Source organism: Podarcis vaucheri (genome assembly GCF_965113315.1).
Source record: "Podarcis vaucheri genome assembly, chromosome: 1".
Taxonomy (NCBI): Eukaryota; Metazoa; Chordata; class Lepidosauria; order Squamata; family Lacertidae; genus Podarcis; species Podarcis vaucheri.
In genome coordinates this window covers 89,112,591-89,122,191 of record NC_138759.1, presented here as the reverse complement: position 1 = coordinate 89,122,191, position 9,601 = coordinate 89,112,591, and the positions used below count along the sequence as shown (strand labels likewise).

The following is a 9,601-nucleotide window of genomic DNA, read 5'->3' as shown; positions in this document are numbered from 1 at the left end:
TTTCGAACACTGGTTGGATGCAACTGAGGTTGGAACCCCTGCACTTTTAATAGCTGTGTAGAAGAAAGATTTTCAGCAGCCAACTCTCTTCATGAAAGCAACATCTGCTAAAATTCCCTCTTTTATATAGCTATGAAAGGTCTGGGAGCCCTGTCCTTTCTTTCGCTTGGGTGGGCACCATGGCTCCTTGGCCATGAAAAGTGTCTCTACCAGCAGAGTTGAATGGTGAAGCTCAGAAGCCCTCCCAAATGTGCCTGTTGAGGAGATCTGAAATGTAGCATCACCCTCCCAGGATGCATCTCTCAGCAGTGATGGGTGAGGATGATGTCAGCTGTTTACAGTAGGTGAGGAGGATGTGGGGGCTTTTCTCAAAAACCAGTTGGGTAACAGCTGCTCTGGCATCCCGGAAATGACATCTGCCAGCAATCTCATAAGTACCAGTCTTGAGTACAAAGGTGGGAAATCCCTTTACAACCTTGGATTGCAACTGTCTCTGGGGCAGAGAACAGCCACTACTAGCTAGAATACCATCATCACAAAAAGGTCATAAATTGGTCAAGAAAACATCTAGTTTTGTTCAAAGTAGCTAGGGAACACAATTCTCTAAACCCAATGGACTCTATAATGCTTAAGATAGTATCATCTGGAATTTGAGGACAGGCAAAGAACGACTCAAAAAATCATCACAAACAAGCTGTAAATGGGTCAGAAAAATATTGTGTTTTGTCCAAAGCCTCTAATTTGTCCCTAATTTTAGAGACTGGGCAGCTCCTGCTTTGCTTATAAGTCCAGCACTGAAAATGCAGACATGATCCTACTGAATATACACATTGATTACATTGAATATGCACTACAGTGGTGCCTCGCTAGACAAAAATAATTCGTTCCGCGAGTCTTTTCTTCTTGCGATGTTTTTCGTCTTGCGAAGCACGGTCCGTCGCAACTGCGCCTCTTCAAGCGGCTTTAAGAAAAAAGCGCAAGACGTTTTCGTCTTGCTAAGCAAGCCCATAGGGAAATTCGTCTAGCGAAGCAACACAAAACCGAAAAACCCTTTCGTCTAGCGAGTTTTTCGTCTTGCGAGGCATTTGTCTTGCGGGGCACCACTGTAGTTCATTATTTTATTGGATTCTAGAACAGCTGTACACTTGTGCATGAAAGGAAATTTGTGGTCTCTGTTGCATCAAAAGATTCCAGTCAATATAGCAACATAATTTGTTGCAAAATACAGTCATTGGACATCATGTCCATCTGAACATTGACTAAACAAAAAAAAAAATCTGTTTCTGGAAAGGTCTGTAGAAACATTCCCCACATCTAAAATATCTCCATCCAAAGACTGACTGACTTCTAAAGTTAAAAGACATCTAATCTGCTCATCAAGCTTTCTTCTTTCTAATGCAGTACGGAGAAATATGTTAACATTTAACCTCAGTGTGCACAGCTTGTGAAGACTCCATAGCAAGCACTTTCCTATAGAAGCACATGAGGTTTCCTAAATACTCCTTCTACACTGTTCCATCATGGTGATAAGTCCCACTAAGTTCAATGGGGCTTTCTTCTGAGTAGGATGTATTGGGTTGTGCTATAAATGATTCAGGACTGCTTACTTGTATGGAAAGCAATTCCATGGACAAAATAGTGGGAAACCCATACACAGATTGTCATATGTTACATGCACAAATGCATATTATCCATTGGATGTTCATGCGCCTGGAAGCTTCAGTTGATGTATTTTTGTGTATACACACAAACACACATACACATGCACAGACGTACACACATAAACACACACAAAAAAAAACACACACCTATTGGGAAGTGCCTGATGCTACTTGGGATTTTTTAGAAACAAAAAATATTGTGATTTTTAAATGGATAGTGTAATCTGCAAGTTTGGATCCATCACATGAAACAATAGGTGAAGTCACCTCAGTATTCAAATGGTGATGAAGTCTGCTGCCCCTACCTCAGGAACCCTTGTACTCAATTTAGTGATGAAATCTTGAGAGACAACCAAACCTATGCCAAAAAATGGGCATAGGTATCAAGTATTCTTCCACAGCAGGCACTTCTAAATGAGTGACCTATAAGACATGCAACTTAAGGTATCAGAGTATAATCTTGTAAAAGTCTTTGTTGTTAGTGTTTTAATAACAACTTGATCAGGTGCTGTACATGTAGAAAATATAAGAGAAATGGAATAGTTAAACCAGGATTCTTTATTGGGCCAACATCTTATATAATAAGGGAAAGTAACATGCCATCTGTTTAGAATTTGTTGGAATACATATCTACATAACATCAGCCAGACCTTCTTATTGCATACAGCTAGCTACAACACTGGCAGTATAGGCAGAGGCAGAGGGCTGATACTTTATCCCTGAGATATCCTGCATCAACAGCCATGTAGACTGTTTGAAGCTCACACTAGGTCATCAGTTCTCCATTTCTGGCTGTCAGGGTGCAGTCAGCAGCTCTCGGCTGGTTGCCCAGGAAACTATAAACACAAGGAAAGGTTTCTTGCAGTCCTTTTTTATTTCAAACTTTACAGAGAGAGGCTACAGAATCCAGCCTCTTGGATAATGACATTGTCCAATGGAGTGAATCTCCATTCGTCGTCATCATCTCCTCTATGGGTGCCCTCTGTCTTTGAGTTCTTTGCTCTCCTACTTTTAAGGCTCGCCAGGTTCTGGGAGATGGTGGGTCTGGAATGCTTTCTAGTGACAACGTGTCAGCCAGCTGCTGCTCCAGCTCTGCCTGCTCCTCCTCTCCCATTATTTCTCAACTTTTCCTCCTCATCTGCCTCTGAGCTGTGACCTCCCGCAAACCACTGTTGTGAATCTATACAGTCTTCCTCCTCCCTGGAAGGGTCAGGATGGGGAGGGAGTCTCCACCACTCCTCCTCCTCTGCCCAGTCCCTGACACTGGCTCTAGATGTGCACAATGAACCTACCTACCTAGACACAAGTGAATTATGGCAATCAGATCAATGCATCCTGTTCCTTAATTCATTGTATGTTCGCATTAGCAGCTTAAAACACAGCAAATGTTTTGAGAGAACTGCAGCAAACAGCAGTATGTCAAGAAACTACAGGATTAATATTAATTGTAAGTAACGTGTGAATGCAGCTTCAAAAACTAGCAGTGGAAACACTGGATTTGGATTAAGCAGTAATGGGAACATACCCTAACTATTAGGGAAACATGTGACCTCAGGTGAAAGTTATGGAGACGGGCCTTTTCCCTAAAGGCCATTGTGTGCATTATTCCTTATTACCACCATTGCTTTGACTTAATCATAGCTCCACAGGCAAATTTACAGCAAAATCATATTTCTATCAAGATGTATTAACAAATTCATTTTAAAGTAAACAAAAGATCTATAAAAGAATAATTAAAAATGAATTCGAGATAGAGTTAGAATTAAGTTTGTTTTCTCTCCATATATCTTATTTTTTGTTAAGCATATAAATCCACCCAGAATTTTGTCACAGGATTCTACTTTAGACAGATTGGCTATGGAAGAACAGGATATTGTCTGGCTATCATTTATCAAAGAACTGTATATTATCTGCACTGGACATAAATTAGTAGCCATCTTGGTTTTAATGCACAGAATTCCATTTGAGAACATTATACATGTTTCTGGGTGAACAATACCTGATGTGCAATGTTCAGATTATTTGAATCACAAAAACTTTCTGGGAGGAAAATAGAAATATTTGCTTTTCTGACAAGCATGTGGGGATGTTTTGTGTCATCAATAATCGTTGCTGAATCTAAGCCAATACTGGCAGATTATTTTTATTTTATTTATTTTATTATTGCTACACCGCCCTATACCCAAAGGTATACAGGTGTTTTTTTAAAGCATCTCAGTGGTATCACTTTAGTGAGTCTGACTCTTGAAGCCTCCTTACAAGCATGGCTATTACAGAGTTGTAGATGTGATGCCAGAGGTGGATGAGAAGGAGGAACCCCTTCTAAACCGAGTCAAGGCTTCTTTGCTGATGATGCCTCTTGTGACCAGGATCTTGAGGAAGTTGTTCCGGAACTTCTGCCCTATGAAGGCATATATGATGGGGTTTATGCAGCTGTGAGCAAATCCCAGGATTTCAGTACCCGAAAGGGCTGCATCAATGCTGTTGCGAAGGTCACAGGTTTCACCAATAGCTCCAGACCTCATTAACGTATCAAGAAGCAGAGAGATATTGTAGGGCAGCCAACAGACCAGGAAGACCAGCACCACAGCCAAGATGACTTTCATGGCCTTCTTTCTTTGACTGTTATTAGTCTGGTAGAGTCTGTGTACTGTCACACCATAGCAGAAGAGCATGATGATCAAGGGAAGAAAGAAGCCAAACGTTTGTGGCAGGATTCTCAGTTTCACCCTAATCTCAGATGTCTGATTCCCTTCAATATTTTCATAGCAAACACACTTGTATAAATCATGTGGTAGGTAAGCCACACGGAAGATAATCCCAGGAAGGGAGAAGAGGAAGGAGAACAGCCAGATGCCAACGCAGACAAATTTGACCCAGCTTCTCTTCTGAGTGACTGCCCGAGTAGCATAAACTATTGCCAGGTAGCGATCCACGCTGATACAGGCCAGCAGGAGGATGCCGCTGTAGAAGTTGACTTCCTTCAGGAGTGACAGGATTTTGCATACAGGAGTACCAAAGATCCATTCATGCACTCTTTCTACAGCCCAGAATGGCAAACTAAGTGCAAAGAGGAGATCAGCAATGGCGAGGTTCAGAAGATACACATCTGTGGCAGAACGGTTTCCTTTGTTGTAGGCAATCACCAGAACCACCAGGGAGTTTCCCACCAGGCTCAGAAGGCATGTGAGACCATAGATGAATGCCACTAGGTACTTTAAAACATCTGGCGTAACATTAATTCTGCAAGGTGAGGCTGCTGCTGCTATACTGTTAGGGTCAAAGGTGCCGTAGACATCACTGTAATTACCATCTAGATAATAGTCCAGAAAATCCAGATCAGAAATCAGAACTGAATTTGCCATTATTGAGGTCTTGCTCTGGGCCTGTGTAGAGGATGAAACCAAAACAGACATATGAACGAGTTCATTAAGATCAGTGGGATACATATTTGTTATATATGGGCCCAACCTAAGTTTAACCATTCTCAAAATGCTTGAGCATTTTAAGAAAGTTAAAACTGCTGCATCTTAAATCCTGCATATCAGTCAATGTTACACAAGAACCAAACAGTAGAGCTAAAAGGAACCTGGCACTCATCTAACATTTCCATTTCGTGCTAACATTCAAAACCTGTTGCTAAACAGAGTAGCCTTTGGAATCCAGATTATACTGCGTGCAGAAAACTCTGCCACAAGTGACAAGAGTTTGCTTTGGGACAGGAGTGGAATCAGGAGGCTGATTCAGGGAGAGATCACTGAGGAAAAAGATCTACTTTTTTTCTATCCATACCCTCCAATATCTCACTGTTCAAAATCAGGGTGCTCCATTTTTGGTCCTGAGCTCTTGGGGGAACCAGCTGACTCTTGCAGGAGGAGGTTCCCCATCACTGGTGTGTGAAAACATATAAGTGGCTGGCTTTTCCACACACACACACACACAAAAATTGCATTGATTTGATAAAACCAACCAGGCTTCTTTCCACACAAGAGCTTTCTGACAACATAGATATGATAGGTCAATTCCAGACAGATTCCAACTATGCAGGTTGAATGTGTGGCCATTTCTCCTACTTTTCCTAATGAAAACAAAGACTGGGTTTTCCATCATTCCACAGAGGCCATAGATTGCAGCAACAGGGAAATAATTTAATTATTAAAAGCATATTTTGTTCCCAAGAAGGGACGCGGGTGGCGCTGTGGGTTAAACCACAGAGCCTAGGACTTGCCGATCAGAAGGTTGGTGGTTCAAATCCCTGTGACAGGGTGAGCTCCCGTTGCTCGGTCCCTGCTCCTGCCCACCTAGCAGTTCAAAAGCACATCAAAGTGCAAGTAGATAAATAGGTACCGTTCTGGTGGGAAGGTAAACAGCGTTTCCGTGCGCTGCTCTGGCTTTGCCAGAAGTGGCTTAGTCATGCTGGCCACATGACCCAGAAGCCATACGCCGGCTCCCTCTGCCAATAAAGGGAGATGAGCGCCACAACCCCAGAGTCGGCCATGGCTGGACCTAATGGTCAGGTGTCCCTTTACCTTTAACTTGTTCCCAAGAGGGTTGTGCCTCCTTTTCAAAACTCTTTTAAGTTTTTTCTAGTTTTATTTACACCCCTTCCTTTCATTTCTGTTAGTGTTTATTGTGCTTATTTTTTTAAAATGTGTAATCGATCATGGATATCTGTGATTCCTGCACACAACAAGGGCTCACACAGGTACTAAAGCAGCCAAAAAAATAAAATAACGTATGGGAATTTCTGCAATAGGGGGATTATTTGGAAAATATTGGGTGCTTCCAGATGACCTGGAAGGTCTTTAAGCAGAGGCTTGACAACCATATGTCAGGAGTGCTCTGATGGTGTTTCCTGCTTGGCAGGGGGTTGGACTCGATGGCCCTTGTGGTCTCTTCCAACTCTAAGATTCTATGATTCTATGACCTGTTTACTGAGCATTCAAAGCTTCATTGCTCCAAAGCTTTATGGTGCTTTCCCCTGTCATTTTCCTTATACTGTAACAAAAAGTCAAAAATTGTGCAACATGAATTTGCCAGTACAGTAGTAACTCGGGTTAAGAACTTAATTCGTTCTGGAGGTCCATTCTTAACCTGAAACTGTTCTTAACCTGAGGTACCACTTTAGCTAATGGGGCCTCCTGCTGCCGCCGCATGATTTCTCTTCTCATCCTGAAGCAAAGTTCTTAACCCGAGCCACTATTTCTGGGTTAGTGGAGTCTGTTACCTGAAGCATCTGTAACCTGAAGCATCTGTAACCCGAGGTACCACTGTACGTGATTGAGTCTCTCCCTAAAATAGCACCTGTCTGGAGGGGTTTATTGTCTATTCTGAGGACCAACCAGGGCTTTTTTTCAGCTAGAACTCACCAGAACTCAGTTCCAGCACCTTTAAGGTGGGCACCATTATAAGAGAAGAAGGGAGGCACTCATGGTGAGTTCCAGACCATTTTTTTCTAGAAAAAGAGCACTGGAGCAACTAATGCACAATGTTTTCCTTTTATGAGGCTAAACTACATGTGGTGAAGAATTTGATATCTGTGTACACCAGAGGTAGGCAGCATGGTGCTCTTCTTTTATCTTGGACTTCATCTCCCATTTGCTCCATTCCTCATTTCCCAATAGTCAGAGCACCACATTGGCTACATCTGGTATATACTGCATACCATCATATGTGAAAACAGATCAAGTGTTTATTTTTATGTGATAACTTCAAAACATCTGTCATAACCACTGCAAAACATACACACGTGCTATTTTGCTCTCTTCCTATGGAGAGGATATGTCTGTGTAGCAAAACTACATGTGTGAAGTTTCACCTTTACGGCAATGTGGGGAAATCTGTGCCAATAACTTGGTTGCTTTTGCTGTTCTTGCAATAGGAAGTGTGAGCACACCTCTTTCTCAAGATGCACAGCATGTTTGCTTTAGCAGGTCTGCCATGCAAGTCTCATTCCTGAGGTCTGCATTAATACCCAATGCATAAAGTTTTTCCTACATGGACCTTTGTTCTCTGCTTTAAGGCTAGGAAACAACCAACACTGGAGAGATGACTCCTTTCAGTATATATTCAAAATCCAGATTGACTCATTTATGTGCAAAAAAAATCAACCTATAGTGACATTTCCTGATATTCTTATCCGTCATATGATTTGTAAAATTAGTCTGGTGATGAGTTCAATGTAGATTTGGACATTCTGTTTCTAAAATGCTGCTGTAACATGGGAGTGAACAAAAATGATTTGGCTCAGAAGCTGCCACTGAGCCTCCTGTTGCGATTAAATGCTTCTTTGGGCTGACACTGTAAACTCCCTTTTGCTCGCTGGTCCAATGGAATACCCCATAATTACTACTTAGCCAGGCACTACATGACAGTTTGGTCTGTATCCCTGATGCATGCTGCAAAGAGTCGGGGGGAAATGCGTGGTACATTGCAATGCCAGTCTGTGTAATCATGAAGTCCTAGAAAATGCATGAGGAGACTCATGCAGAGGTGTAGCTGCTGTTGAATACCTGACAGTGATTTCCTGTATAAACAGGTCTCTCCTGTGGAGGCAGCTTCACTTTCAGGGTGTGTGAGTGTGAGTGTGATGAGTGTACTATTAGCTGCTTCCTTTAAGAATATAAGAGCAGCATCTTTTTCCCTTCACCTTTCTCTGTTTTCCCCAGTCAAAATTTATGCTGTAAGCTCTATGAGGCCAGAAACCTGTCTTTTTGGCTTATGAGGGGTAGCAACAACAGCTGTAGTAAATAGTTGTTGCAATTGTTGATAATGATGATGCTGTCTATAGCTCATCATCACTTGCAGAATCCTTCTCTAGATAGCTGTTCCACCTCAGAAGTCATTCTGTATTAGTTCCAAATATGTGAGCTGCTTATAATCATCTACCCCAGATCAGGTAAGGTAAAGGGACCCCTGACCATTAAGTCCAGTCATGACCGACTCTGGGGTTGTGGTGCTCATCTCGCTTTATTGGCCGAGGGAGCCGGCGTACAGCTTCCGGGTCATGTGGCCAGTATGACTCAGCCATTTCTGACGAACCAGAGCAGCGCACGGAAACGTCGTTTACCTTCCTGCCGGAGCGGTACCTATTTATCTACTTGCACTTTGATGTGATTTCGAACTGCTAGGCTGGCAGGAGCTGGGACCGAGCAACAGGAGCTTACCCTGTCACGGAGATTCGAACCGCCAACCTTCTGATCAACAAGTCCTTGGCTCTTTGGTTTAACCCACAGCGCCACCCACGTCCCCACCCCACATCAGAGACAGCTGCAATTCAGTATCAGGTGCATCACTTTGTATTCAAAATTATCTATTATTATTACTACTACTACTACTACTACTACTACTACTACTGCATTATTATTCTTATTATTATTTTCCCTGCCTTTCATCCCGAAGTCCCAGGATGGGCTACAACAATTATAACACAACATTAATATTTAAACACACAGTATCAGACATCTCTGTGTGTATTTTGTTTCCAATTATTCTTTAAAATTGGAAATACTGTATGCTCAATTGCAAGAAAACTATGATCAGTGCTGTAATATCACATGTAAAATGGGTTTTAGACTGGTATAATTTAATATGCTGTTCCAAATAATATTTAGTAAGATTTGAGTCTGCCGACTGACATCGCAATACAAGACAGATACAATCATCATGATGAACAGTGAGGATCTCACCATCAAAATGCTACAGCAACTTCACTTTTATCATCTAGCTTGTTAGACATTTATGTAGAACTTTAGCACCCTGGAATACCAAGTTTTGCCTATCAATGCATTGCTCCCAATATATTAATGTATTGTCCTTATCATCATTCTCATGTCCTCAGTCCTATGCAAAGTTAAACAGAGTCATCCACTTACCTGCCTGCTTTAGGGAATCGTCTTGAGGACACCAGCATATGGTGCTGAAAGTTCGGGTTTTCTAGG

General features: G+C 42.0%; 1 pseudogene across 1 annotated transcript; it reads right to left on the bottom strand.

Annotated features, from left to right (window-relative positions):
- Positions 1-2,647: 2,647 nt before the first annotated feature.
- Positions 2,648-9,601, bottom strand: LOC309528683 (C-X-C chemokine receptor type 1 pseudogene; annotated as a pseudogene). The gene is made up of 2 exons (XR_014224555.1): positions 9,536-9,601; positions 2,648-5,047 (listed from the first exon to the last, which is right to left on the bottom strand). The product of XR_014224555.1 is annotated as a C-X-C chemokine receptor type 1 pseudogene (transcript).